At 39.2% G+C, this 27729-nt stretch overlaps 1 protein-coding gene across 6 annotated transcripts in view; it reads right to left on the bottom strand.

Annotated features, from left to right (window-relative positions):
- Nucleotides 1–27729, bottom strand: part of MBD5 (methyl-CpG binding domain protein 5) — a 148192-nt gene that overhangs the window by 83737 nt on the left and 36726 nt on the right. For all 6 annotated transcript variants that reach the window (XM_075710642.1, XM_075710647.1, XM_075710646.1 and 3 more), the window contains exon 2: nt 12084–12181. The gene's annotated coding sequence lies outside the window, so the exon portion shown is untranslated. The remainder of the gene's footprint in view (nt 1–12083; nt 12182–27729) is intronic.

Here is a 27729-nt window from a genome sequence, read left to right on the forward strand (position 1 = left end):
AGGACAAGCTCAGGGCACGCTGCCTCCACGGGGGCAACTGGTCAGGAAGGAGCAGTGCACGAAGGCAGGTAAGTGGAACCCACCTGAAAATGTGTGCTTCAAGTACCTCGGGGCAAAGGACTGCCTGTGCAGGCTTTAAAGATCTCACGTGGGCAACTGCAAGGTCAGACACCAATTTCTGGAGAGCTTTTCTTCAGCAGGCACAGAGCAGAGAACTTTGAGGAGTAGATGACAAATGCATACAACATCGATTTAGACAAATTCAGATGTGTCAGAGGCGACTCCACCATTTACATTTGTTGGCCAACCCCTAAATCTAGTAATTTATTGAACTTAAATCACCAAGTTGCAGAAGTTATGGAAAAATCTACTGAAAAAAAAAATAAATCCATGTTTATTTTCTCTAGAAAATCTTCACAAGAGAACCTCATTGGAAACATCTTCAATACTCCTCCAAAATCTTTATTTTTTTACCTTTTATTAGAGCAAAAGAATGATGAAAAAGAACGACAGAGATGGCTTCAGCATTCAGACAGCATTCCTTAATGTTGCCAATGAACAGGTTTTGGATGGGACAAAATACTAGATGACTTCAAGGACAGATAAGAAAAATTCAACTGATACAGAATCTGTAGCCTAGAGCTCATATTACAAAACATGCTGCCGAAAAGCCTAAATGTGTCAAATCCAGAAGAAGGGCCAGGTATCTCAAATGAGATGCCTATCCAAAATGTAGCAATGAAACACACTTCAATCAATACAGCACTGTACTTTGTGAACATAACTGAAATGCTTTTTCAGTTCTGCCATCAATTTCCACAGAGCCAGGACCTAACTCAGACTTCAGTAATTGCGTATGAGCAGTGACCGTATCCTGAAAAAAGCAGAACTGTCTGCTTTAAAATCACCTTTTAATCATCACTAAATGACCACAGTAACACTAAAACATATAGTTCAATCCTAGATTCATATTTTATAAATTTCTATTTCTACCTAACAAATAATTTACTGTTGTGTCAGTCCAGTAGATATTTTGAATGGGCTTTTTTTTTTCCTCCCTTTCAGTGACTACATCCCATTATTGTAAGTATTATATGAACTTGAATCTAAGCTAAAACTTACTCTAGGAACACAGCCCTGATATTCCAACACATAAGGAAGAACTTGTAGTCCCCTGCAACCTCTCCTTGCTTCCCTTCCCTTCAGCCCACTCGCCAGCAATGCCACCGAGTTCAGTTCCCAGGCTGAGGGGCTAAAACTGCTTTTAGCTTCTTAGATACTTAATTCCGGCTTTAGGAATCGATCATGGAGGAGGAAGTCAGACCCTTCTTTCTTTCCTTCCAGTCAAAAAGGTAATCCCTCCAGACTGAACCCAGAAGTCACTTACGGCTTTAGCTGCTCCTCCAAAATAGAGGGAAAAGACGGAGCGTGCCGGTCACAGCACCGAGGGATTCTGCCCCAGTCCACATCTGGAGTGTGAGCTCTAAACATACAGCAATGCAATTTTTCCCTATCACAGAATTTTGTGTTTAACTATATATTTGGGGTAGCACTAGCCTTAATAAATGTTATAACCTCCAAAAAATCTCTAAATTCTGGTTAACATCTACGACATTGTTTCTATCAGCAATTTAGGGGAGAAAGCAACAAGGCATGTCAGTAGTACGGCTGCAAACGTAGTACGCTATGTATCAATTTTATCTAGGGAGCCACGGCAAAATATACTAGGCTGTGCTTCTTAGCACGCTGTTTGGCCGATCATTTTCACAGAAATGGCCTTCAGAAACTTTTCCCAATTGGCATCATTTTTTGCTTTTTGCAAATAGTGCAAGAAAATGCTGAAGCACATGTACAGCTAAGGGAGATGAAGAAAGTAGACCACACTACAACAACAAGCAACAATACAATTAGTAAAGATCTAGTACATATAAACAAAGAGAAAATATTTAAGTCCTTCCAGATGAAAGGTAGGGCAGTATTCATTTTATATAAAAAGTGATTTTTTACTATTACAGGTAATAAAATATGGAAACATTTCCGAGGTGAAACGGTGAGCTCACTGTCACTTCCAGGCTTCGAAACAACATCAGGTAGCTTTCAAAGAGGCAAACTTTAATCCAGGTTCTGCAAAAAGTGATAGTCTGCATGCTGAAGGAAGCCAGAAAACGGTCTCTTCTGGCCTTTGGGTTTTTAAATTCCCTTACTCTCCCTTAGATGCCCAGGAAAAAAAAAAAAAAAAAAAAGATACCTGTCTTGGGCAGGAAAGTAAAATAAGCAGAGTAGATATAAAGATGGAAGACACAGCCGAAGAATCTATGTCCAACTGACAGCACCGCTCCCATCTTCACTCGAAAATATGCTTTTACAACAAGTATTTCTAATTTGAAAGCATTTTATCATTGATCAGCTGCACTTTACTCCTTCGCAAAAGGACTTAAATATAACTTTGTGCATTAAGCATGCGTTTGCAGAGTCTGCTTCGCCGGGGAGAGGCGGCAGCGATGGGAAATGCAGCTCGGCTCTCTTCACCCGGCTTCCCGAACGTGCACCAGCTGATGCGGTGTGTGGTCTACATCTCCGGACCGTGCCGTCTCCGTCTCAGCAGCTTGCTCCCGACCCCCTCCCCGCAGCTGCAGCCAGGCGGGTTCCTTTGTAATTATAAACCATCTTTTACTGTCTCGGACGGAATTTTAGCTTTGCGTTCCTGTAGCCCAAATCAAAACTATTCACAAAGAATGCGTAATTTTATACGCTTAGATGGGGCGATCGTGATAATCGTCGAACCTCACTCGGAAACATCTGTGTCAAAGCAGTGACTTGTCCTCTCACGTGAGAGAGAGGATTTCAAAACACCGTATCTTGCGGCTCAACAACAGAGTCCCACACAGTTGTTACACCGGACATTTAACTTATTTTTCTTCAGGTAAACTGGATACTCCTTTTTGGTAAAATGTACCAGCAGATCATCCTAAAACAGTGACGCATTTTGCCAACAATAACCTAGAAAGATCTTTCTTATGTCCTAGCAGGGCAAAAAGGATCTTTCGCGCCACCGAAACGAAACGCCAATATTCTGCTCGCATTGTGAACACAAGGTTCTTCTTTTTTTTTTTTTTTTTAAAGAAAAGGGACTAAATAAAAATAGGTGTGTTTAGGATGGTACTGCCACCATCTTAAACAGGCAGGCAAAAGGTGGATTTGTTTAGTCATCTGAAATAGCACACCCATTTTTAGAGATTTGAAATGTATTTCAAATTCTAGATCAACGAAACCCAATTTAAGAAAGAACATGAAAATCATTGTTTTCATGTATGTACTGCTGAAAAGGTATTAGAAAGAATTCTCTTAAGTACGAAGCAAACAGACAAACCCAACTGAATTACGGAAACGCATTTGGTAGTAACCACCAAATTGTGTACCATCATGCTGAGGCAGGTGCCTGGCTCAGTTTTGACTCTTCTCAATCCTTGACGCTGTAAACCAACTGGTTTTTACAGGACTTCAGGTTTGCAGATAAGGTATCAGGGCTATTCACAGTCTTCATATTATTAATGACAGATGGCGAAATCAGCTAAATATTGGTAGTGTGGCATTTTTTAAGTAGTATCATCTAAGTCAGCGATTTGCTAACTTGCTACACTGGAAGATACATGTTTTGCAGTTTCAGAATATGAATGAATCTGCGCTTTAAAACGCCCCTCTACAGGAACAACAGTGCTTTTTTCTAGCATCACCGGTTCCAAATAATTGTCTTCCACAGATCACAACCAATTTTAGTAAGTATTAATTTGATCAAGGCATGTGCATAAATTTCTGTTGATATAACAGTTAAAGACAGTTTACTAAGATTTCTACACTTTAAATGGTATTATAACAGAGTGATATTTGAGTAAAATGATCTACTGATCAATCTTCTGTACGGACAAAATAATATACTAGTATCATCCAAGTTAACGTTGAATTCATCATGTTTTTCGGCTAGCAGCAGTTATCTAATCTTCTGCAAGTCAATGGAAATACTGTCATTAAACTTCAATCAGGTAAAGTTTTCTTACTTTCTCCAGCTGTGAAATTTCATACTACACACAAGGTACTCGATAACTTTACCAAGATTGCCTGAATATGAATATTTGGGGTTTATAAGTCCATAGAGAGGCCAAAAGTTGACACGCAAGCAACGACCAAGTGCTCCCTTCTACTTTCTAAGAAGAATAAATAAATAAATAAATAAATAAATTCAGTGTTGTTCTTAACTAATTACAGAGATGTTGTATGGGAACATACAGAGTATTTATCCACTTTGGAAGACATCTCTTTCACATCTACAGAATGCAAAAACCAAGGACTTTGACTAATGCCAACATCTATCTGTTGAATTTCCTTTCAGACTATGTAATACTATTTCCTCTTCAAGAGATGAAATTGCGTAAAAAAAAACATCTGAAGCATATGTGTCATGGGTATATATTTAATTCTATACTATGAGAATACAATATAAACTGAAAGCTACTACATGAGAACTTCATTCAACACAAAGGGTGTCTTCCAGGCAGAACACCTACATGTCAGACTATTCCAGGCTGCCGCTATGCCTACTGTCAACTGTTCACTTGCCTACAGAATCTATCCTATGAAAATGTCACTTGCTGTCACTCAACCTACTTTCTGAGATAAAAAGAAAATTAAAGAAAAAAAAGATATATACCTTAACCAATATAAATGTCTACGCTAGAAAAGGCATAAAACTTCCAAACAAGAATTAGTTGCACAAGCAAAAATGCTGTGTTAGAATTATTTAGGTGAGGTTAAATTATACACATTACAGTACACATAACATAAATTATACAGGTTTTGCTCTTCTGCTTTTACTGACGGTGCACCTGTGGCCAGGTTCCCTTCTGCCTTTTCTGTTCCTTTTGTCAGGACAGAAATTGAGTGAGAATTCTTTCATGTAGCTATTTTCTCATAAACTATTTTCAAATTATACACAAGATTTGACAATAAACATTTCCATTTATGTATCGATACTATAAAAATGATAGCACTTTGCTTTCTAACATCTAAACAACATGCATCTCAAAGACACTGCAGTTACTTTGGAAAATTCATGCTGGGATCCATGTTAGCGATAGGACAAGAGGAAATGGGCTCAAGCTGCGCCAGGGGAGGTTTAGGTTGGATATTAGGAAAAATTTCTTCACGGAAAGAATGGTCAAGCATTGGAACAGGCTGCCCAGATTGGTGGGGGAGTCCCCATCCCTGGAAGCGTTCAAAAAACGGGCAGAGGTGGCACTCTGGGACATGGTTTAGTCTAGTCTACCCTTGATTGGTTTAGTGTGGACTTGGTAGTGTAGGTTAATGGTTGGACTGGATGATCTTGAACGTCTTTTCCAACCTAAGCGATTCTATGATTCTATGTCCTAAATAGATTTAGTTCCTGTATTAAGGACTCAGATGGATGGAGCTGATCAAAAAAGATAAGATATTTTAACTTTTCATGATACCTTTCAAATGGAAATTTTAGTTCACCTATCCTTTTCCTAAGCGCAAGTATTTTTGCCCCCACTCTCAGAATGGTACCTATGAACTTTCATTCACTGAGGATAAAAACAAGCAAAAAAAAAATTAATGAATCCTTTCAAGTGATGTAATCTTAGTTTGGAAGACTAAGTTAAAGCCATCTGTGGCAATTACTGAACTATCTTGGTGAAAATCTTACCTCTCATTAATATTTTTCAGGCATGTGGTAAAAAATAAAAATAAACATTCTGTTTCGAATGACAGCTCTTGAGTATCACCACAGGTTTTCAGAGGAAGAGTGGCTCTTTTCTTTAGAAACTTTGTGTGAGCTTGAATTTAAAAGCATCACTGGTTTCAATTTAGAAGTCTTTCACTGAACTGGGATCCTTCGAAGAGAAGAGACAAAGATGTTTGAGATTCACTGAGCTGGATCAGCAGAAACTTAACCAGAGTAGGGATCTCCCTTAGCACAGATATGCTGACAGAGGCCAGTTAAGAATCCGAAAAGCGACGATGCCTTGTTTAAAGATAAACCAACAAAAGCAAGAATTAGTTAGTTTAATTTCAAAGCTCTTATTTCTCGTTGTAGGAAAGCTGTTGTGGCTGTACTTGTAATATATAAATTGCAGGTCCTGGTGCTACGAGGCCAGATCAGATGTGGATAAACACCGGTGATCCAAGCTGAACGTGCCAACTTCAAAGCAGGGCTGTACGCAAAGCCGTGGGCGTGCCCAGGGCTCATCCCTTCCCACCACTGCCTTTACAGAACCAAATTCTCGCTGAACTGGAGACGACTGCAAACAGCTCAACACGGAGCTCAAGGAAAGCTCCTGTGCCCTCTCCCTGCACGTCATAACGAGGGGAGGAACGAGGAGAAAAGTCAACCTGGCCAGGCCTTCGCTGTGGGGACACCTGTACCTGGGACAAGCACCCAGATCAGAACCTGGCCAGAATCACCAGCACCAGTTACCCAAACCAACCATGGCTGATGAACCACAGCACACACATCTCTCCTTTTTTTGTATTTGCACTTTCCTTAACCCATTTCAATACTTTTATCATTATGTGAATTTATAGTAAGGGGAAAATAAATAAAATTAAATAGCAAAATGGACCAACCCCCACCACCACCTCCACAACCTTTCAGGCCACCTTCATGTAAAGAAAAACAGGGGTTTCCTAGGTTTTCATTAACAGCTAAATTTTAAATTTGCTACCCTTGAGCTTCTCTTTAGAGCACTGTTTTTTTCAGAAGGAATGATAAAAACAAAAATCGAAGATCTGAATTTGGTTTGGTGTTACAACAGAAAAGCATAATTCAGTTTATCGTAGATACTACATTCTAACTACATTCTTCCTTTAAATATTCTGTGTAATTAACAAATAATGACAGTAGCTCTATTACCTGTTATTTTAAACCCATAGCTCCTGAAGGAAAAACAAAGACAATGTGGCTTTTACTTCACAGAAATTTCTTGATATATTAAAGGAAAATGTAAGGATGGATATTTGTAAAACTTCCTAACATCACAAACTGAAATAATAAAAAACCCCAAAACTTTCTGGAGACATCCAGGTTGCTGTGACTGTAGGAAACCTTAGATAACTATTTCAGAAGCTGTGTGCATGTTTGCCTAGCTTTGCTAAGAAAAATTAGATATTAAAAAAGGTGAATTTTAACAGTTTTGCTATGATGTTATTAATTTTACAGAGAGAGATATGTACTGCAGTATCGGAAATTTTTGCATTATTTAAATATTTAGCTTTGAAATTACAATTAAACCACTGAGCTAGATTAATTTGGTAACAATAAAAATGTGTTGGGAATATTTACTTTTGTTCACGGTGCCCTCTGCCCCAATTTTTCAAAATGGAAAGCCCTTGCAGTTTGCAATATTTATTTACAGTATCTGCTTCAAGAAAAAATTCAAAACGTCAGCCCGTATTTTAGTTGAAAATTGTTGCAGAAGGACCAGCTGGAAAAGAAATGGAGACCATTGAAAACAAACTTCTTGCTCCGGTGGAATGTGAAAAACTTGGTAGAAGAGGCACAACATTTTCTGCTAAGGCAGAGAATGACTTATCAAACCTATTATATTTAAAAGATACTCTAAAATTTGGCTCTAAAATGTACCTAAAAGTAGTGATACTGTAGAGCAACATTAAAGTCCCCCCTGCAATCCTTCAAATAATTTCTGCAAAGTAACTTTCAAATTAATTATGTTTCCCTTTATTAAGTTTAAGAAGGTAGAATTAGTTTATATCTTGCATTAGAGAAAATAACTTGGGTTTTCACATAAAAACAATGCTTTCATATTAAAAGATGAGAGAGAGACAGAAAATTGACTGTTCTCAGAAAAACATCAGGGCTTCAGAAAAGACAATTGGGCTCCTTGGTTTTAATGACAATTCAGGAAGAATCGTCCGTCAGTCCGGACTGCAGACTGCTTTGGGGAGAGGAATGAGGCAACACGACGCTGCTCCTCCTCCCTCTTAGAATAACTACTATCGCAACATTAGTGTGACACAGTTCTAAGACAAACTATTTAGAGAAGCACTGTGCACGCAGCGCCAAGTCGTATGTTATATACTTCAGTATAATTAAACAGCCTTATAAATTCTGCACTTTGGATAGCGAGAGGCCCCGGTTTTGTGCGGCGATATATCATGAGTCCCAGAATCACGCAGTTCAGAAAGTTCTCAAAGACTGCATGGCTTGCAGCTGGAGATGGCACAGGGCAGTATAAAATTCTATCTAGCTACTAGAATTTTCCATGTACTGTTTAAAGATAAAACACAAGAAACAGATGTAAACCTCACTCCTCCTCCTTAAGTCCGCATAACCGGTTTTCTATTGTATTAATGCTATATTTCTCTGATATATTTTTGCGCCCTTCTAAATGATTAACAAGAAAAAAATATTATGAGGACTTGTAACGTATCGTTCTGGTTTCTTTCACATGCTGAAATAAATTATACAAATCAATAAGTGCCATCCCAGTTTACAGATAAGGAAAAGCCACAGCGTTCACGTTGAAATCTGCCATATGCATATTGAAAGTATCCATAAATTCCGAACTGTTTTCTAACACACAATTTAAAGCTCTTTGAAACACACAGTTTTGGAAATGCAAAAATTCCAAAGTACACACGCACTGTACCAAGGCCACCATTTGGCAGACAGCTGATCTTTGCGTTACGGTTGGGTCTACCCTTCCTAGCACAGCAGAGGCAGACTCGGCTCCTCCGTAGCACTTCACACTCACGCCCAAGTAGCTCCAAGGCTGTTGCACTGAGGTTGGCTTCCATCAGCTGACTCAGAGCAGGGCTAGAAGGACGTGCAACCTTCAACGCCCGTCTGTGCAGACTCACCCCGAGAAAAAGGGGTGCAAATCTGGAGCCAGAATAGAACTGTAATTCTGGAAAGTAAGTGAAAGGAGGGAAGACTGGTACTGTGGGAGAACGGATAATGAAGTTGAAATAGAAACCTGGCTAACGTCACTTGGATGAGGGAGAAGGAAAACAGAGATGCAGGGCATGAGACGTACACGGAACTAGGATCGAAGTAAGAATGGCTGAATGTGAAACTGAGAACCAAGAAGGATGAAAGCACGACTTCAAAAAAAGATGCCTAGGCTGACAATCCTTTCAATTCCTATGCTTTTCATGGAGGATCCCTGCTCTCGCTTTTCTGGCTCGAAAGAATCTTCATGGAGTCAGTAACCCAGTTCTGCAACTACTGTAAAAAGTATACAAACCCCAGCAGCCCATCAAAAGAGCGAGCAAGGGAAGCTCCTAGAACTGAAAATGTTTCTGCAAAATAAGCTGCGCTTCAGAGATTGGGTTTTGCCACGAAGTCTTAGAGAAAACCTGTTGCTAAAAGGTACAGTAAAGCCGAAAGGCAAATCCTTAATTCTATCTGCAGAGCAAGGTTTGAAAATTATATAGAAAAATTATATAGAAGATCTGGAACCACACACACCGAACAATTAAAAATACTAGATAGCTGTGTACTGATTAAATACCATCTCTTTAATGCAAGGATTTCCTTCTATGGAGAAAAATAGCATGTTATCATATAATTAAAGATGCATGATAATGTACAAGGTACGAGCGGGTGAACCAAGGTCACTAAGGTTTTGAAGTATTAGACTGCAAGCACAGTAATGCGTATTAAATACAAAAAGCCCTTGCATTTAAAAATAGATCAAATGGAATAGAAACAGTGTCTGCACATACCTATCCAGCTGTGAACATTTTAGTATCAGTAGACAAAAAGATTACAAAATAAAAGCTAAGATGCCAAGAATAAGGGCTAAATGTTTTTTTTTGATTTTGTAGAAGCATTCTGAGATTTATCCACATGTACTTATTAAAACTTTCAGGAAATAAGCAGTAAAACATTAACCTTACAGAAAGAAATACTTTCCTTGTCCCAGTTTTTCACATACAAAAAACGTTTCTTCGTAACCCAAATGCAAACTTTGATAATTATTCTCCCAAAACATTTGGTCTTCCTTTACCAAATGTCGTCGCTCCCCATTTTAGAACAAATTAAAACATACTCAAAGGTCTATCCTTGAAGGAAACAAAAACATCAAAACAAACTCAAAAATTTAACCTCAACATGGCAGAGGTATAAATCACCCCTCACAGCTCAGTAGTGTTTATCTTTTAAATGAAAAAGGTCTTCCGTTCTGGGGGTTAAAAAAAAAAAAAGGGGGGGGGGGGGGCGGAGGGAGGAAAAAGAAAAAAAAAGGAGCAAGAACTGCCTTCATTTCTTTCTTAATTTGAGCTTTCCTCTAACAAACAGCTACTGTTTGTTTCCTTATTTTAGGTCATGTAATTCAGTTATGCGTGCCGCACTTTTTAACTCTTTCCCATCTGCTGTTCTCTCCCAGCATCATCTGGGAGCTGAGAAAGCCCAGAACGATGCAAAACCCGACGGAACCAGGGCTGCGTTAGCCTTGATACATCTGCCAGTGTCCACTGCATATGGCGATATACTTGAGTAACATAATGTTGTAGTGCCCTTGGTAAACTTGAGATTAAAAAAAACAACCCTCAAAGAAGTAAAAAGAGAGTTTCAGAGGAGAGCTCTGACTTATGTAAAAAGACACTGGACGGGCAGTAAACCAGAAATGCGTTACAAACACTACAGAAGCGAGCTACTTCGTTTTTGTAACACAGAAGTGAGAGGTAGAACTCCGACCCTGTGTGTCCCAGCCCAGATGCTCCATCAGGCTGGGTGTGGGCTAACTATGCAGTTCCAGGAATTTTCTATTCATGCTGCTTGAAAAATCAGTTATAAAGTTCTGCAGAAAAAGCCCTTTCCCAGCAGATCATGGCTGCCCAGACATGCCTAAAGGAAGAAAATTAGTTGTGAACACTGAACCAACTTTGCACAAAGTAGATCGCTTCTCACTGCGTTGCATCGCACGGTGTTGCGAAAAGAATATCAAAAGGGCCATAGCATCCGAACAACACAGTAAGTTTTATTCTTCAAATAAACAGCTAATGAGAGCTATTCAAAGTTCAGATCTGAGAACTAAGTAGCTTATTCATGAACTTCTCCATCCTCTTATTGAACAGCATTTTACATGCTTCATTTTGAAAAGTCTCAGATGAAGTTGCTGTATTCAGAAGTTCAAAAATGAAGCTGTACCCTCATTTTGGACCTGTCTACTAAAACAAAGAAAGGCAAATATGTAAATTTCTAGTGAATTAAAGTGCCCCATTAGGAGTTCAATTATATTCTGAAATTATGTCTTAATTGGTTTGCTCATAGATGAGCTGTACAGCTAACCAAAAATCTACTGCCATATAATCATCACTAAATTTCAGATATTGCCACACATTAAATTAACAGCAGATAATGAGTGGGAAAATTAGCTCCATTGCCATAGCAGAAAAAATTCTTCCCATATTACCTAGTGTTTTATATAGCCAGTTTCAAAACAGGAAAAATAATACACAAACAAAACTCTCCTGAATATCTAACTTTTATTTTGATCAAAAGTCCACACAAAGAAACGGAGCACACATCAGATTCGTGTCTCTAATATCTAATTGGAAGAAGTCACATTTCTAAACTCCTGTGGAAAACTTCAAGAGATTGACCACTATTTGACTTTGTGTGTTGCTAGCTATTTCCTTTTCCACGTAACTTTTGGCTTTTTGAGTAGTAATCCCCATGCCCAGCTACTCTTTGGATTTTGATATCTAAGGTATTCCTGGTTATCGTCAGTACCACACACAGATATTGCAAATGATCTCATGGTACGAAAAACTCGTAAGAAAGAAAGAACAAGGAATAACATCAAATACAGAAAAAACGAGCTAAGGACTCATATTCTTGTAACTAAGAGGAAGAAAAGAAACCGAGCTCCTTCCATGTAGCTTATTTTTCACATTAGTAGGACAAATAAACTTACTAAAAAAAGTTAAAAGTGAAGCCAGGCTCCTGAACTTCAGCTGCTGTTCAATTTTGGTTATTTTTGAGGACAAAAACTATCTAACTTATTACTGATACACAAATGCATAATCTAGATTATTCTACTTACCTTTGCTGTCTGAAGGAAACAGATTTCAAAGATCTTGTCTGTAAATGATATATTCTTCAATATTTATGCCTCCAATGACCACCATCGTCAATAAGGATCTGAAGGAAAACACCACAAAACAGTACATAAGCCAGGTTAGTTGTAACTAGACTTAGGACTTTTAAAAATTGTATTTATTTACTAAGAAGGCACAAAGTAAAATTGTGCATTTCATTCAATATGTGGATTTATTAGCTGCTGTTAAAAACAAATAGACAAGCACCAGAGTCATTACATGGGAAGGCATTTATTGAATTGAGGCATGTAACAATTACTCCACATTAGTATATTTGAGACTAAATACACCAAACTTGGGAAATTCACTTTAACTCCCATGAGTTAAAGATTAGAAAAGACAAGTAAAATTACAAATTCGTATTGAAGTGTGTTATATTATAAGCACTAATAGGTTATGAAAAGTTAAACCACCTCCCTAAACTTTGAAAAACCAAATTAAAGGTAATTTTAATTCAACATCCCTAAAAATGCCAGTTATGGTTTAAAAAAAAACCCCAACACATTATTCAACAGTATAACCATACAGTATTATTTATTAGTGCTGTTTTCTTATTTTAGTACTGTAACTATGGAAAGATGAATGAAAAAAAAAAATTCTACGCTTATGGTAAGATCAGAATCAAATGAAGTAGTCCATGTATGTACTTCCTTTGGAATCAACTTATGCTAAAATGTCCAATAGCTACAATTTTTCTTTTTCAGGTCTCAACTTCCTTCATTAAAAGAGAAACCACTTGTCCACGGCCTCTCTGGGCAACCTGGTCCAGTGGTCAACCACCCTCACAGGAAAAATGTGTTTCCTGATGTTCAGAACATCCTGATTTTCTCTGCTCTGGAGAACACCTCCTTAATGAAGGAATTTCATAGCATAGCTCTGTATCACGAGACGGGAAGTTTGGTAACAGCCACAAGTCAGTATAACCAACCCTTAGGTACATGCGTGACACTATATACTAAATTAAGCCCGACTGGTCCCCATATAACCTAACACAGAATCCTAGAATCGTTTCAGTTGGGAAAGCCCTTTAAGATCATCCAGTCCAACCATTAACCTACACTACCAAGTCTACTCTAAGCCAATCATACGCTGCAATACTTTTGAAATCCTTCAGTCCTCATTTAGCAATGGCTGTAATTAACTAGAAGACTAATCAAGTCAAAAAGCTTTCGTCTTGTAAACAATTTGCCCCTCTACTTGGTCGATTCCACTTGGTTTAGTCTTTCTCAGATTACAGAGGAATCCAGCTCCGAGCAAAGGCAAACCTTTTGCTGAGTCCTGACAGTGTACAGCCACAGCAGCGATCCCACTTGGGTTATCACAAGCAACTCATTCATCTCGAATAACTATTATTTCAAATGTGATTTATCTATTTACTCATTTACTTATTTGCAGGCCTGGGCCATCTGATTGCCAGGAGTCAGGACACGTGTGGAAAGGTGATCGGATCAGCAGATCACTTAGCAGGCTCTGTGGACAATTTATTGCTGCTTAAACCCATAATACCTCTCATTGCAAAACCACTAAGTTTTTGCAGTTTGCCTATATCAATGCAAAAAGTTATTTCATCTCAGCTTTCTGACAATGCTTTCTCTGAATTGTCCATGTTTGTTTCTTCTGAAGTCGATCCAACCCCCACCAACTTCCATCACCTGAGAATAAACACCTTTCAAATCAACTTCTGCAAAAGAGCAAGTTATCGAATACGTAAATGGATACTCTCTGCTCTTTCCAGTGCTTCCAAAACTTTAAAATCCTTGTAGAAAAAAGTAACTGTCAGATCAGTCTCTGAAATAAAATTGCATAGGCTATACCATGATTATGCTAACTCTCTTTTTCTAATGGAAAATCTGAAGAAGAAATTGGATGTACGCTGCGCCTTGATGCTTGCCAAACTGAGAGTTGATGGATTGGTACGGAGAAAAAATTCCAGATACAAAATGACCCTATTAAAGTATTAAAAAGCTGCTGTGTAGGAACCAAAAGCGATGCTGCCCCAGTAGACTGCCACTGCATTTTCAGATACGGTTCAAGACAGAGTTGAAGGGCAGGAGAGGAATGGCAAAAAGTGTTTCAAATAATCTCAGACTAATGAAATACCTTGAAGTGCACAGGTGTAGTCTGTGAAACAAAGAGGCGAACATCAAGTTCTGCTGCTAAGCTGCTCAAAGTCACTAAACCACCCCACCGAAGCCACCAAATGCCGCTGCATTACGGTACGCCATGTGGACATCACGCCCGAAAATCACCTTTAGTCCAGCGGGTTGACATCCTGCGCAGTCATGACATACGCTTCTTTTGTTAGCTATGCTTGCCTGTACTCTACTTGTTTTACATGCCAAACCAATAAAGGCAGAGGAATAAACTGGTACGGAAGCCAAAGCAGAAACCATCAACAGATTTGTTTAATAAGTGCAGCACGGAAGATCCTTATCGGTGGTTACAAACCAGAAAGCACACCTGCCGACAGGGAGATCTCAAAATTGAAGATGCACTGAGAACTGGAGTAAAAAACTTTTTTTTTAAAGGGAGAACACATAATACAGAGCAAGGACAGGGAAATGAATGCAACATTCCATTGTCCCATTTTAAACAATTATTCTTCAAAGCGGTTCAGAGTCTGTGACTTGTTTTCCCTAAAGCCACTTTGCGCATGTAATTTGGTGTTGAGGCTTTCTATCAATTGCCCTTCAAACTTAGCATTCAATTTTCTTAAGAAGTTGAATCATACCCATATCTTCCAGTCTTCCCAGATTTTTTAAGTGCCACTGATTTTTTTTTTTTTTTTTGCCCCCGACAAGTAAATGATTCACACTTTGCCTTTTGGGTTAATAGATGATATTTTCTTTTTTTGTTGGCACTGAACTGCACAACCAAAATCCAGATATTTAAACTCTGCTCCCATTGCAGATGTTATTTCTGATCAGATTTAATCATCTTTCTCCTACATAACAACTGCAATAATTGTAAGGGTATCATTAATTTTGTTCTCAAAGCCTCTAAGCCTTCTCGAAGGAGTCTGAGCATCGCAACACAGGGGAAAAGTTCCTTGTGTGTTAAACCACATGTTTCAGGGGAATCGTCTAAATCTCTTGGGACCTGTTTATTTTGCTGAATGGCACCCAAGTGTTCCGTTATCTTTTCTTCATGGGATTTTATGATCACCATCCTAACAGCCAGAAGGAGTCACTATGATCTCATCTTCAATTAATGTGAATTTACGAATGGAATTAAAACATTTTCTTTTTAATAACACATTATCTTATTTACAATATCTGATTCCTGTACGTCATTTGACACTGACACAAAAAAAGACAGAGTTACATGGCACTAGCAATAAAGGGACAGCCATAAAGACACTCAAAACAGGCATTTTCCATCTTAAAGAAAGCCTATATTCTCTATTTTTTTTAAATTCTCTAGCACCTTGTTTTGAATGTTGTTCCTCTAAATATCCTAGAGTATGAAGAGTTGGTTCTACAAGATTCTGCATCCTAGTCTGGTGCCAACCCACAAAACATATGTCTCTGCTCAAATGTAAGAATCTGTTTTGATTTTTTTTTTTTTTTTTAAATTTCTTCCTGGACTGGGGACAAAACATTTATTTAGATACAACTCAACATTTAGTATCTTCTGAGATATGAAACTTTCTAAACCCCAAATATATTTTCATTAATTTACTCCCAAACAGCAACTTTGAAGAAGCTAAACCATCTGAACACAGGACAATAATCGAAACAAATGCTCAAAAATAATTGGGGAAAAATAATAAACTGGTTTTAGATATTCTTTTTTATGCTTGTGGGTGCTATGGAGTCTTAAAACCATCGGATTTATTTTTAACCTAAATATTTTATTGCATAGCTCTAAAAAATGTCAATACATCTTTCTAATGTCATTAGCTTTCCATTTGTTCCCACTGCAAATAGCTCTTGCGCTCTATTTTCGTATTATTTGGGATAAGGTAGATTTTCCGCCATTATTGACACAATGGGACAAAGTATCGTTCAAACATTTTACAAAAATAACTTGAACACAGAAAACGATACAGCGCAGGCCATCCCGCCGCCACGACCGGATTTCTTCAGATCAGGCTCTAGGCCGGTCCAGAGCTCTGATGGCGAAACCTCGCTTCTCCGTGAGTTGCGGTGACCGTCCCCATCCGCCCCACGCCGGGGGTTTGCTTTTAATTAGGATATCACAAATGCAAACAAAAGACGCTCTAACCTCAGGAATTAAATATTTGCATTACTTTCAGCAAATTAGCTTCTTGAAAGAGCCAACTTCTGCGCAGGCATAAATCAAAAGTAACTTTCATGAAGTTACATGTGTTACTTTAAATCACACGGGTGAAAAACGTGCCTGAGCTTCATATAGAAGTTTAGGTATTAATAGAAACCCATAGGCTTGGACAGGTGCACAATTTCAGACCGTTTTCTTTTAGATAAGGGAATATACGCAAGAGGCACTACCACAGAAACACTACACAGGCTTTGCAATCTCCATCAGTCATTTGCCTCTGGTAGTTATGTTTTTCTTAGTTGAGAGGAAAAAACCCAAACTTACAGTCGTATAAAGAGTATTTCACACTAAGGTAAATGAATGCAGAAAACATTAGAAATTTTAGTATGCGTAATAGACTATCTGCATATAGCTACACAAGGGTAACAAAGTCTCTTCTAAATGGTATTTTTTTTTTTGTTTTTTTTTTAGTGACAAATTTAAAGGACTAGTAGATTTGAAAAACGCTGAAGGCATCTTTGTTTGCCAGCTTTCTATTTTTACGCCCATAAACACACAGGTACGCCGCGTACTGGCGATCACACCTGATGTGCGCGCTGGAAGAGGAAGAAAGCAAGAGGAACAAGTACTGCACAGAACACACCGCGATCCCTACCAAGGTTATCTTCTCCTCCGACTTTGGAATCCGCGAGGTGATTCAACTCAGTTGCAAAGGCATACCACCATTGTCTACCCTTGATTGGTTTAGTGTGGATTTGGTTGTGTAGGTTCATGGTTGGACTGGATGATCTTAAAGGTCTTTTCCAACCTAAACGATTCTATGATTAAAAGAACTAGGAGGAAAACCAACCGAGTTTCTTTCTTTTGTTCCACAAGAATGCAGAAAAGGCAGCCTCAATATTTTTAAAAGTAATAGTTTTAAGTGAGAAATAAATAAACCAGGTCTGTCGTCTTTTTGTCAGACGAGCAAGCAAGAACTAATGAGATTGCATGACAGATGACTCTGCTCCAATATTGTTCTAAGAAAGAATTTCATCCTGCTTTTAACTGTTATTTACCATTTTATTGACACCGGTATAACTGAACTTTCAAATTAGCATTAGAAAAAAAAGACATTTTAACTAGAAGTATGAAAGCCTCACTAATTTTATCACTAGTAGGCTGGCGAAGGCCAGTCTTCGCAGTCCTCAAGCATCCTCCAGCAGCACTCGGGCCCACGTCGTTAATGAATCTCCTGCCATTGCGCCGAGCACAGCGCGACACGGCGACGCAGCTCACCCCAGTGCTCAGGGCAAAACGCTGTGCTGTGGGGCTGCTTCCATTTGGGCATTGTTTCTGTAACAGATACTTGCCTATATATATACTTTTTTGCAATATTTAAGTCTAAACCATATGTGCATACATATAAATATTATATTTATAAGCATATATAAAATACAAAAATGTATTTTCTCTATGTATATAGAGAATCGATAGTTTAATATAGTCAAAATCCCTGTACTATTAAAAGTTCTGAGAAACAAAACAATATTCCTGGAAGAAAAAACCCCAGCCCTCAGTGAGACACAGACTGCGTTATAAAGAAATCCCATTTCTCCTCCAGACATGAATATCTACATTTCCTTCCTTTCTAGGTTACTTCTAAATACTCTTTTAGCAGCTAATCTCTCTTTAAATCTGAACAGTGTAACTTCTTCTACAATTAGCCAAAGCAAAATTCTCCATGGAGACTGTCTAACGTGCAACCATCTCCTGGAGCACGGTAGGACTTTAGGCTGCACATCCTAGGAAACTAAAACTATACTTGAGCCTACATAAGGGGTAGAACAAACTAAAAGAATCCCTCCCCAAAACCCCTTATCAACCTAACCACTGAGGAGGCGAGCTCTCCTCACTCCAGCCCCCGCCATGCGTTGTATCCTGCCATATCATTCACTAACACGTGAACACGGCATCTAGACTTTTCTCTCTGATTCTCCCTTATTCGATACTACCTTAATAGTAGAGCGTGCTCTTAAAGCTAGAGCCCTTTACATGAGTACAGAAGTTATGACTCATTCGACTGAGTACGCAGAAGCTTTTGCATTAATTTATTTCGCATCTCAGCTGGGCTCTGAGTCAGGCTGCCCAACCAGTACCTACAGCATCCGCAGCTAGAGCTCTAGCTTCCCATAGGAAGATGAAGAATGTAGGGCTTAAACTCTTCGTTCGTTGGAGACGAACGACAAACCAGGAAACTGAGTGCTTCCATGGGAACAGGAGGAGGACTGGGAACAGATCAAAGTGAAGCCGGAGTGGCAACCAGAAGTTACTATGGACACCAATGGAAAAGCCTTGCCTTGCTATGAGTAGCCCAAATTAAGATGAGAGGTGGGAAGAATCCCTTATTCATGTAGAGTTAAAGGGAGGGAAAAGTAAGCCCAGTGCTGCCCTAAGAAAATTATTACCCACAGCAAACTAGGTCAGAGAAGTGAGCAGGGTTTACTAAATACATACCTCAACGTAGTTAAGCGACCACTGCCGAAGTAATGAGCTTTACTCACATTTCACCCAAGTCCTCCTTTGTAGTCTGACTTACTAAATAACAGCTAAATGATCTGTCACACATACCTCACCTTTCACCAAAGATGAGCTACCTGCAAACCTGAAGAATCTCTCTCTCAAAAAAAGATGGTTTTGACCTTTTTAAAATTTCCATATGCAAAAGAAAATACTTTGCATCTCCAGTGCCATTCCTCCAAACACCTAACATATCTCAAAATACACTCTCAAACATAATTTATTTCCCAAGTCATGTGAAGATGACAGAGTGCTTAGTTTACTAACAGAGAACTGTGGCAGAGTGATTTAGTGACCTCCTCAAATTCTTGGTATGTCGATGACACAGTTGGAAACAAAATACAAAATTTGTCAACTGTAATCTTGTTACAACGCTGCAAAGATAGTTGAAATTCTTTTGAAAACGTGAAAATGCGTAAATCAAGAAAAATGAATGAAAGGATTAGGAACACTACCTAGTGTTTATTTTTGGATTGAAGAAAGAAAACAGAAAAATATTTTTATATCTGGAATTATCACTGTGCTTTATAACATGATCTTCTTCCTCTGCTGTTTAGACGGTTCCAAAAACATTCACCTCCGATTTGTGGCAGTTGCTATCACTCTAACACCATTTTATAGCTCCAGGGCAGTCTATGTCTATAACAAATCTGTACAGAACTGATGTCAGAGTAATAATTTTTTCTAAACATAGAACTAAAGACTGAAAGACCTGCATTATAGAACTGTAGATACAAAGCTTCAGTTTCTGAATGGCTATTTCCTATCAATACTTGCATTTAAAACCTGCAAAGATGTTACAAGTCAGACTAAAGTTCTATTTTTGGTTGATTTTGAGAAAACTGCATACTGACATTTACTATTACAAAATAATTAGTGTTCTTGTGCTTTCAAACAGTGAACACCAGAAATCATGACACGGAATCAAAAAACTGAAAAGAGGACACTACACAGCAGATAAAATACTGACATCTCTTCAGAGACTTTCTTTTAAAATGGAAAAAAATGGCACAGTGTTGAGCCCCAATTGTTTGAAGAAATATTCTTCTCCTCCAAAATTAAATTAGAAACATTTAGAAGCACAAAATGCTGTAAATTTAAGAATGTATGAATTTGTGATGATTACACAGCAAAAGAAAAAAAAAATGCATCTCTTCAGATATGTCTCTTGTTTTATTTTCCGTCTTCTTTAAAGAACAGAAAAGGCAATCAAATGCATCAGAAAAATTGTATTAATTGGCTGATCTTGTGACAGTTTCCATTCAACAGTATTTTTCCATTCATTTAGCTGAAGCATAATTATTAAGCACAAAGTGCAAAGTTTTGTACCACGTTTCAAATACCAATAGGCAGAATGCTACTGCTTTGTCAAAAACTGGGTACCGAAGGAAGGAGGACGTCAGGACATCATTACAGCCCGTTACTGTTCAGCAGGTACCAGGTTAGCCAGATGAATGATAGCACCAATTATACGTGGCATTCAGGAGCGTAACAGTCGTCTTTTACCTCTGGCCAGACTCTCGAAGGAGTTCAATATCCTGTTGTGCCAGGTGACTTTCCCACCTGACAGAAAAAAAAAAAAAAACAAAGCACCACCAAAACCTCCCAAACACGAGAGGAAGAGGCATGGGGGGTCATGGCACCACAAGGAATAGGATGGCAACCGCTGCTGGATCGGAGCATGGGCGTCTGCACGCGTACAGAGCGATTCGGAAGAGGGCAGCGCTAAATCCTCAAAAATCATTTTAGGTAGAAGAGTTAAAAGAAAAACTCCTACGGAATCGCTGGATTTCCAAGTGTAATAGGTGCATTCAGAGCAGTATGAAAGGGCGAGCTGTTCTCCCTGCTTACAGGTACCACCATAGCTGGGGGCTTCCTCTGTGCCTGCGCTAGTCCGTGCTCTCCCGGTCACGGTCCTTTACTTACCTTCTGTTAGTGTTCAAGCAGTAAGTCTGGGGGAAATTGTTACTAAAACTACATGGATATTTCCATGAATCCATAAATATCTTATTTATTTTTAAGGAAAGCAACCAGAAAGAAGGTCTAGGACAAGCATTTCTCTGAAATCTTAGAATCCTAGTAGGTCTCCGGGGTCTTTTCTGCATTTTGACTTCAATATTCAACTGCTAATAACTGCATACAATTTCCCAAAACAAGAACCATTTTTTTGCCTGTATTTTGACATCTGTAGTTTTACAAAGGATTTCTCTTTTGATGGAACTCCCAGAAACAAATTCATTCACAAGTGCCCCCAAATCCCACAAGATTTAACAGAGGAATACTTCTTTATATTAGCAGTGCATGTTCACCATCGAACTGAAATTTAGTAAGACTTTTTATGCGAGATTAAAATGTTTTTCATGTCTGTATCCGAATACGTAAGCATGACACCCACTTTTTCAGGCTTGACATTCACATATACGTGTTACACTACCTGCTTTCCCTTCACCCTGATGCCTGGAAAAGAGCAGGAGAGAAGGGCCGCCCACCTCCTGAAACAAATACACAACCAGCTGCTGCTAGGGATACCAAAGAGGAGGCACGGCAGGTTCTGACAATGGGAAAAAACAAACATGAAAGGTAAGGAAAAAGCAGATGAAAGCTGGGGACATGCCCTAAATACCAACATGCCTCATTGTCTGAACGTGGCTTTGTGAAAAAGACCCCTAGAACACAGGAAAGATTTTTCTAAAGACAAAGAATAGTTCTCAAAAGCATGAATTAAACAGGAAATAACAGAAGGAAACAATTCGCTACTTGGTCAGGTAAGCCAGTATACACTTCACTTTTGCTTCTAATGATACTAGAAAAAAGTTGGGGAAGTGATCTTTCTAATCCTGCTCTTCACCTTAATCAAGGGAAACGGTACTCATTCTACAAGTAACATCCACAGAATGTTTAAGCTCAAAGTATGGGTCATATTTACCGATTTTTTTTTTCTCCTCCATTAACGTAAGATTTGTAGCACTGCCATAATTACAATGCTTTTAAAACAAGACCATATACAAGTATCAAATTCTGACTGATGACTATCAGGAACAATGAGTATCATCTTCCAAAACTTCATTTCTTCTTTTTGCCTTAGATCAGCTGCTATTTAGCTGATGATTTAGGAGCATCCACAAAAGGCATCAGGAGCAATTTAGTTACACAGGTCTAATTTAATAAAAAATAGCTTGCGAGATGATTGTATTACTAACAGAAGGGAATTTATCTCCCTTTTCAACTATGTGCGTAGCACCTACAGATCAGTCCCGTGGAACCTGCAAATCACTCCAAGAAAATTCAGAATAGTCCTCAAATGTAATAATGTAATTTTTTTTAATAGCAAATTTATTTGAAGTTATGCCTGCATTCCTTCCTTGGTTAAGTAGAAGATAAAATCCCATTTCCTCCCAGTTCACTGTGCTGCCTTTGTGAAAAGCGGACTTTCTAGATACATTAAGAAAGGAAAAGCCTTAGTAGATTTTTTCCTTCTTTATTTATTATTTTCTTAGAAATAAAGAAAACCATAATGCTGGAAGGACTTTGTCATTTTTTTGGTTTTTAACCTCATTTCTCCTCCAATATACTTGGCTGCCAGATTCACAACACTGTTTCTGTGTGTCAAATCTACTGTGCCACTTAATCAGCTTAGTTCAATTGTAATTTTGCGCTATTAACGAAGTGGACTTGGGCATCAGGGAGGGAGTACTTGTTTCTGTACAGCTCTCAAATCCTGTATCAACCTTCAGACGTTCGGTGATACCAAGCTTCTCCGGGCTACCTGCGCTTTCTGGAGCTCCGGAGGCCAACCTGACTCGCACTGCCAGGCATCCCCGTTCAAGACGCGTTCGGTTAAGAACTCAGCGCGCTTCATTCTTCTGCGGAGAAAAGATCCTCCGCTATTAAAGGACTTGGCGGTGTAGCTAACTTCTTCTGAACGGCCCTTCCAGCTCTGAAGATGCATCTAATGCAGCTTTAAAAATTCTGGCTTTAACCTGCCGTTCCTTCTGATAGAATCATAGAATCGTTTAGGTTGGAAAAGACCTTTAAGGTCATACAGTCCAACCATTAACCTACACTACCAAGTCTACGCTAAGCCAATCAGGGGTAGACTAGACTAAACCATGGCCCAAAGTGCCACATCTACCCATTTTTTGAACCCCTCCAGGGATGGGGGACTCCACCACCTCTCTGGGCAGCCTGTTCCAATTCTTGACCACCCTTTCTGTAAAGAAATTTTTCCTAATATCCAACCTAAACCTCCCCTGGCTCAGCTTAAGCCCATTTCCTCTCGTCCTATCGCTAACTACTTGGGAGAAGCGACCAACACCCACCTCACTACAACCTCCTTTCAGGTAGTTGTAGAGAGCAATAAGGTCTCCCCTCAGCCTCCTCTTCTCCTTTCTGCCTATATCAGTTTAGTCTCCATCATTACGCTTTCCATCTTACCTTCACTAAAAAGACAATCTTTCAGGGAAACTGCCTTATCCCTCCCAGGGGTTTGAGAGGCCCCTCTCTGCGTTAGCGGCACCGCTATCACACGATGACATCTCCACAACAGGCGCACGGACAATTAAGTCAGCAGCAGATAAAAGCATTATTCCCTTCCTACTTGGTTGAAATGAGGGTTGGAAATTTTTGTTAAGAAAATGACCTTGTTAATTTTTTCAGACATCTCCCAGGAGAACCATAATCATCACACCCCTGTTTCACAGGCGTCAGGAGGAATTACAAGGATTGCGTCGCTTAACTTCCTCAGCATCCAGACGTATCAGGTATGCGGTTCGTCTCTTCGCAGTCTAACAGCAGAACCGGTATTCGTAGTAAATGCTGTTTTGTGGAAGTAATTGATAAGACAGGTTGCTCTCTAAGAAAGGGAAAGATGGAGTGTCTGCATTTCAATAAGACCCTCTCGGGGCAGCAAGGATGCATTTCAGCCCAAGGAAAAGTTGGGTTTTAAATCTTAAGGAGAGATTTAACTACTTTTGTTACATCGGATAGAATATCACGTAACATCTCTTCTTTAAATATGGGGCAAATACAGAAGAGGTCTGGAGCCAGGCTAGTCTCCAGTCTCACCCAGGCGACACTTCATTACCAGGTTGGAAGTGACGACCGTCAGATTCCAGAGTTCAGCTGGAAGGAACACTGCTCAAATTCAGACAAGTGCAGAAACTAAAGGAAAAAATTCCCAAGTTTACCGTTATATTATTGAAAATGAGAATAAGATGATGTTGCTAGCTCTAATAATTTCAAACAATTTTAGAAACAACTTTCATCTTCAGCTACAGCACTTAAAAGTTTCTTAGAAGCACCGCTTATTTTAACAGATTTCTTCATCAGTTTCTAATGGTTACTTGGGATACAGAGAAGACTGGAAATATCTATGTGGGAAAAAGAAAAAGCCAAGGGCGGTTTTGCATCCATATCCTCTCTAGTACCAACCCTGTCCTCAGCTGTGTGTTTCCCACCTGGCCCTTTCAGCGCTTCAACCGCCCCAATGCGCCAAGACAAATATTTGCAGAGCCACGCTGAAAACCACAGCACTGAAATGATTTGGGCTTACAGCAAACAACAAATAAACCCAAAAAACCCCAAAGAAACAAAAATTGAACCTGGAGGAAATTTTGCAGAATCCAGCTAGCCACCTCCCCCCCCCGCCCCCAATAAAAACATAAAAAAAAAATTTGTTTTATCTGCACCATTTCATGGGCCTACAGATACACCACCACAAGCACTTTCACTGGTGCAAGTAAAAAAAGGGGAAAAAACCTTCTTGTGGAGAAAGAATGAATGGCCAAGAGGAAGTGGGCAGAAATTTCTCCAACCAGCTTGGCTGCTGGAGAAAACTGCAGAAGCATCCTTTTTATGGCAGTGTGGCTAATGCCAGTTTAAATCACCAGTTTAAACCACCAAAGCAATTTTTGATCTGCAAGAATTTTATGACACTGGAGGTAACACTAGAGGTTTTTTAAGGAAAGACATCAAAAGCTTTCAAAAGCTCAGCTAAGGGTATCCATGTCAAAATAATGAAATTGTTAAAAACTGTCATCTATTTAACCAATTTAGAAGTTTAAATTCAGGATTTTGGTTTGTTATTTCTTTACCTTCCATTGGTGGTTAACAGACCACAAATACATACCCCCTTCTTGCTTTTTTAGAATCATTCTAATCTCAAATTAAATAGTACAAATTACTAGTAGGATTGCCATCTAGGTCCTAGTGACAGTAAATAAAGCAGCAGCATTTATATGCGTTCAAAAAAGAAAGCAAAAAAACTCCTATAAAAGCTTAATGATGCCTTCCTATCTTCCTCCCTTTGTCTCTACCCACTTCAGCCCAAATAATTTTTACTCTCACTTTTTTCAACATACCTAAAACTAAATCCTGAACTACACAGACCTCTCTATTCCTCCCAAATCCCGCTGAAGCGAGGGAAGCGCACGCTGTGTACGGACCCGCTGCCGTCGACTCGTTTACAAGATCAGAACTCCGTACTGCGAGATCCCGACGGCACAGACTGCGCCTTCGCTCCGTAAAGCTGGGCAGCATTCAGGCATCATCGCAGCAGCTCCCAAGGATGCAGAGATTCACATTCAGGCCTCAAAAAAATTTAATACATTCTTTTATATACCCATATGAGATTATTTTACATGGAGTGGTTAAGCTGAAGGAAAGAAACGGGGGGAAGAAAAAGGGGCAAAAAAAGGGCCTTTGTCCTGAAACAGTTTTTTCCTTGCTTTCTTTGGAAGAGTCATCTAAAAAACCACTACTGTTGCAGAATGCTCTTTCATGACATTTAGCCTTAATCTTCTCTTTCTTCATTTCACTGCTTTATTTCTAGCTATAAGCCCCTACGCTAGCCCGAGTATTTCCTTTTTATCTTTAGTTGTTTACCGTTTCAGATATACGTAGGCTGTTCAGTCTTGTCTTGCCTGTTCTCTTTTCTTAGTCTTTCCATAACGTTACTTCCTTAAGAGACCAGACGAAGGCACGTTCAGGTGTCTCCGATAAATCAGGCAAACCACCATTTTAGCCCAGAAGTAGTATTACTAAATCATCTGGCTGGAATCCCTTGGAGTGGGTGTCCACAAAGAAATGGCTGTAAGTCATGCGACCAGTTACATCCTTTGCAGTGGATTACACCGAGGTCCTAAAATTTGATTATTTGTGTCTCGCTCTCACGCGCCACGATGCATGCAGCTTTGGTACTAAAATTCTAAGAAACTGGGTATTTCCTCAAATCCTCCGAGTTTGGTAACCTATGGACAGCAAATAAATGCAAACATGGAAATATACACAAAATGTCATCAAACAAAAAAAACCCAAAACCAACACCCTATTCACAAAAATTCTAAACATTTTTGCTGTGCAAACTAAACACACAATCATACGGTTTTATATGAAATCAACCTAGATAAATGTCTGTATGTTCATAGATAATCCTGGCCATTTGAAAACAGCGTTATGGCAATAAACCCAATGTTTAGGATCAAGAAAATTAATTAGCACAGAGTAAAGGTAACTTCATGATCTATCAGGAATTGATACCAGATTTCTGCACTTTCACATTCAACTGCTGGTGCTACCGCTGGAGGAAGCGTCCTACTTCTTCTGCACTTTATCCATTTCTGCCCTACGCTTCACCCTTCCCCTAGCGCCAACACAACCGACTAACTGCACAGGAGCTGACCCTTAAAACAAACCTGTTTTCTTGCTGTCCTAATTGTAACTTGGATTAACTTCTTGATGTAATTCATCATAGAAACACTTGTTCTGGCTGAAGGCAGGCACCGAGAACACGGTAACAGAAATGAGCTGCTGTTGGTAGGTTATCATACACAGAGCACACAAAGGTAGCCATGGAGAGATAAGGCTATATGGAGAACTGCAGAACAGGGTTGGAGGCCTGTAAATACTGGAGTTGTCATGGGCGTGAGCCAGAGTTACCCACTGTAAATGTGTGTTGACCAAGGGCAGAGTACATCTGGCCTATAACCTCATGTTTCACTTATTCCACAGAAAACCTACACTTACTATCGGTTAGAATCACAAACGTGCCGGTTGGAAAGGACCTCTGGAGGTCTCCAGTCCAACCTCTTGCTAAAAGGAGGTCCAACTAGATCAGGATGCTCAGGGCATTGATGCATCAAGTTTCACGTACCTCTGAAAACAGATTTTTACAACCTCTCCAGTGGGTGACCACTTTCATGGTAACTTTATTTTCCTTACATCTAACTGGAACCTCCTTTTTTCCAACTCGCGTCCATTGCCTCTCACTGTGTACCTCCAGGACAAGCCTACCTCTGCCTTCTCTATACCCTCCAACCAGGTGGAAGTGCACTTTTACAATTCCCCCTCCTTGGACTATGACCAACTCTGTATTTTGACTGAACACCAGTAAACCCACAAGTCTATCTCCTGTTCATCTTACAGAGAGAAAATGGGCCCTGTTTACTGTAGAAATGAAGCATAAAGACGCAGAAAGACTGTACAAGAGGTGAACGGGAAGTTTATTAAATCTCCTTAAATCCAACCCAGAACTCCATTTAGCTATTTCAACTGCTCCTTCCACTATTCAGTACAACTACACCTTAGCATGCAAATAATTTTCAGTTGCTGCTGCCAGCTCAGCAGGGGAAGATTTAAATGTGGATTTTCTTGTACCATAACTTTTCATTTCTTGGTTGTCAAGGTCTGAGATATTCTGAATTCTGTGTACTGTAAGAGCAAGAGATACTGCCAACCAACCTCAATACCTCAGCAAGTTTTTCTTTTTTCTTTTGAAACACAAGGAAATATTTT

This window comes from Pelecanus crispus, chromosome 5, assembly GCF_030463565.1.
Source record: "Pelecanus crispus isolate bPelCri1 chromosome 5, bPelCri1.pri, whole genome shotgun sequence".
NCBI classification, from domain to species: Eukaryota; Metazoa; Chordata; class Aves; order Pelecaniformes; family Pelecanidae; genus Pelecanus; species Pelecanus crispus.